The sequence below is a fragment of the Thalassophryne amazonica genome, unplaced genomic scaffold (genome assembly GCF_902500255.1).
Source record: "Thalassophryne amazonica unplaced genomic scaffold, fThaAma1.1, whole genome shotgun sequence".
Lineage (NCBI taxonomy): Eukaryota > Metazoa > Chordata > Actinopteri > Batrachoidiformes > Batrachoididae > Thalassophryne > Thalassophryne amazonica.
The window spans coordinates 6,464-10,568 of NW_022986490.1; the positions used below are offsets into that span (position 1 = coordinate 6,464).

Here is a 4,105-nt window from a genome sequence, read left to right on the forward strand (position 1 = left end):
TTCTTTTTTTCTTTTCTCCCAGTTTGCACCCCTGGGGTTTGGTTGTGGTGTTCCCTGGGGGGGTTATTGGTTTTTTTTTTTCTTTTTGTTTTGTGACCAAGCAGACTCTAAAACATAGTCGAAAGATGGCTGAATGCACTGGTTCAAGAACTCCTGGCCACAATTGAGCAAAGAGAACGACAGAAGCAAGAGTTGACAGAAACGAATGCAAAGATGCAGTCAGAGGTGGAGACCCTAACAGGTCTGCTAACTGAAGCAGAAGGCAAGACCATCAAATTCAACAAAAGATATCTCTGCACTGGAGTCTCAGTTGCAGGATACTCAGGAGCTGCTCCAAGAGGAAATCCATGGGACACCTTCCTTCTCCATCCGCCTAGGGCAGATGGAGGATGAGGATGAATATTTTGCGGGAGAGGCTGAACGAAGAGGAAGAGAGCAAGAAGACTGTGGAGAAGCCAGTTTCTACTCTCTAGACCCAGCTGGCTGAAAGGAAGACAAAGGCAGGATAGGACGCCTTGTCAGTAGAGGGGGCTGAAGAGTGCCTCAAGTGAGTCCAATGGGAGTTTGGACGGTGTTCAGCGGCAGCTGGAGTAGAAAAGTTCAGCCTATGGACAAACTGGATAAGACAGGAATCCATTTGCAGCAAGAGTCGGATGACCTCATGGTGGACCAGGGCCACCTTCGGCAGATCGTCTCCAATCTGAAGAGGAAGCAAAGGAAGTCTGACCAGATGTGGGCCAAAGAAAAACGTATTGCTACTCTATGTGCAGAGGAGTATGATCGTGCCGAAGCGGAGGCTAGGGAGAAGGAGACAAAAGTGTTGACCCTGGCAAGAGTTAAAGACTCTTACAGACCTGAAAGATGAACTTGACCGATTTAATAAAGTGCTCAAGACAGAGACGGATGACTTCGGAAAGAGTTCATAGTGTGGAGAGGTCCGAGCGTGCCATGGAGCAGCGACTGGAGGGGATGAAGATTCAGCTGGAGGATGTATATAGGTAATGTTTCCAGGCCCACTCTGCCAAGAAGAAACGGGAGCTGGATCTGGGAGGGCTTGAAGGCCATCTTGAAGACGCTACTGAAAATCACGATAATGTCTTATAGCACTTGAAGAAACTGCAGGCCCGAATGAAAGACCAGATGAGAGGACTGGAAGAGCTGTGAAGGTTCGGGGATGAAGCAGTTAATGATGCTAAAGACAGTGATAAGAAGCTTAAAGCCATGGAGGGAGACATGTTACACATCCAGGAGGAGCCTGTCTACTGCAGACAGGCTCAAGGAGTGAAAGGATGAGCTCCGAGCTCTATAGTCTCAACTCAGAGTTCCCTGTTGGCAGAGAAGAGGCGGCTGGAGGCTCGTATCATCCAGCTGAAGGAGAAACTAGAAGAGGAGAAGCTCAACATTGAGAGGGTCAATGACCGCATGGTGAAATTCACATGAGGTTGAGCAGTTGACGACGGAGCTGTCTTCAGAGCGCAGTAACGCTCGGCTCTTGGAGACAGGCTTTCCCAGCTGGATCATCAGCACACGGAGCTGAGGCTGAAGCTGCAGGAGGTGTTTTTTGCTCCCAGGCATGGTCCCTGGAGGGGGGTGTTTTTCCTGGCCCAGGTTTGTGTGGTCGCCAGGGGGCTTCCCGTGAGGGTGGGGTTCTGTTGTGTGCTGGGGTGTTTGGCTGGCTTGGTTTCTGTTTTTCCCACCAGGTGGTATGCATTCAGGATGGAGTGGCTGAGCATTAGGACCTCACCCTGAACACCTGAGGCTTGTTTTCACATGCAGGTCATCAGGACTCACAGCTGTGGTGTATTTGTTCTTGAGCAGAGATTGCTGCATTTAAACCTTGAATGCACAGTGTGTGATTGCCAGAGACTCGACCTTGTGAGCAGACGTGTGAGATCGACGTGAGGAGAACAATCTCACCATTACGGACGCAGAGACCGCTCCAGGTTTGACGCCACAGTCTGTGAAGGAGGATTGGGTGAGGTCTCACACTCTTCAGCACACTTCCTGAGGTAATTTGGTTTTGTGACTTTATGAAGTAATGACAGTGGATTTGGTGTCCCTCACACCTTGTGTTATTGAGCTGTCACGTTATGCTAATCAGCTTCTGCTGCAGTGGAGATTTGAACTGAGTTGTTCCGTACCTGCAGGGTGAGAGGCTGATATATATATTTAAGCCAGGAAGTGTTTGCTGATTGTGTGCACCTTTTGAGCTGTGTCTCTCTGGGTGGAGAGTGTTGGACTCACCTCATCTTTTCTTTCTTCACAGACTCGGTTTGTCGCGGCCACCTGGGGGGTGTCGGCGGGGTCCCTGGGTCCGAACTGCTGTGGCTCCGGACCGTTTGCACTGCTGAGAGCGCGCCGTGTTTTCACCTTACCAGACCGCGGACATTTTTGGTTGTTTATCACTGCACTCATTATGATTATTAAATTCTGTTATCTTTTGAACCGTGCTCTGCTTATTTCGTGCTGGGTCCTGTCAAACGCTGGGTCGGTGCTCCGACCGCGTCCGACACATAACATACACAATATCACCATTTCCCTCAAATATTGTTCACAAACCAGTCTAAATCTGTGACAGTGAGCACTTCTCCTTTGCTTAGATAATCCATCCCACCTCACAGGTGTGCCATATCAAGATGCTGATTAGACACCATGATTAGTGCACAGGTGTGCCTTAGACTGCCCACAATAAAAGGCCACTCTGAAAGGTGCAGTTTTGTTTTATTGGGGGGGGATACCAGTCAGTATCTGGTGTGACCACCATTTGCCTCATGCAGTGCAACACATCTCCTTCGCATCATCCGTGAAGAGAACACCTCTCCAACGTGCCAAACACCAGCGAATGTGAGCATTTGCCCACTCAAGTCGGTTACGACGACGAACTGGAGTCAGGTTGAGACCCCGATGAGGACGACGAGCATGCAGATGAGCTTCCCTGAGACGGTTTCTGACAGTTTGTGCAACAATTCTTTGGTTATGCAAACCGATTGTTTCAGCAGCTGTCAGAGTGGCTGGTCTCAGACGATCTTGGAGGTGAACATGCTGGATGTGGAGGTCCTGGGCTGGTGTGGTTACACGTGGTCTGCGGTTGTGAGGCTGGTTGGATTCACTGCCAAATTCTCTGAAACGCCTTTGGAGACGGCTTATGGTAGAGAAATGAACATTCAATACACGAGCAACAGCTCTGGTTAACATTCCTGCTGTCAGCATGCCAATTGCACGCTCCCTCAAATCTTGCGACATCTGTGGCATTGTGCTGTGTGATAAAACTGTACCTTTCAGAGTGGCCTTTTATTGTGGGCAGTCTAAGGCACACCTGTGCACTAATCATGGTGTCTAATCAGCATCTTGATATGGCACACCTGTGAGGTGGGATGGATTATCTCAGCAAAGGAGAAGTGCTCACTATCACAGATTTAGACTAGTTTGTGAACAATATTTGAGGGAAATGGTGATATTGTGTATGTGGAAAAAGTTTTAGATCTTTGAGTTCATCTCATACAAAATGGGAGCAAAACCAAAAGTGTTGCATTTATATTTTTGTTGAGTGTACATACACACACACACACACACACACAGTTGTATGTAAAGGTTTGTGCCCCCCTGATGATTTCCATGATTTTCCTTTATAAATCATTGGTTGTTTGGATCAGCAGTTTCAGTTAAATATATCATACATCAGACAAACACAGTGATATTTGAGAAGTGAAATGAAGTTTATAGGATTTACAGAAAGTGTGCAATAATTCTTTAAACAAAATTAGGCATTATTTAGTAGATCCTCTTTTGCAGAAATAACAGCCTCTAAACGCTTGCTACAAGCAAATTATTGGGTAAACCTGAGGGGTCAGAGAGACGATCACCTGGTTAAAGCAGTGATTCAGCCAAGGTGGGAGAGAGACGGGGTTAAGTTATCAAGCTTTGGGAGGTCAGGAGACGGAGCCACAACGGAACTGTTGGTGCATGACAAAGTCTTCTGTCTGGGAGTTTTGTGGTCTCCTGTTCCTTTGTGGCACCTGGAAATGTCCAGGATGGACCTCACACTGCTTGGACATAGGACGGAGAATAATAATGGCATCATGGTCAATGCATTTTATGAGCATGT

General features: G+C 47.7%; 1 pseudogene; it reads left to right on the forward strand.

Annotated features, from left to right (window-relative positions):
- The first annotated feature begins 213 nt into the window (after window positions 1-213).
- Window positions 214-1,548, forward strand: LOC117506250 (annotated as a pseudogene).
- The last annotated feature ends 2,557 nt before the right edge of the window (window positions 1,549-4,105 follow it).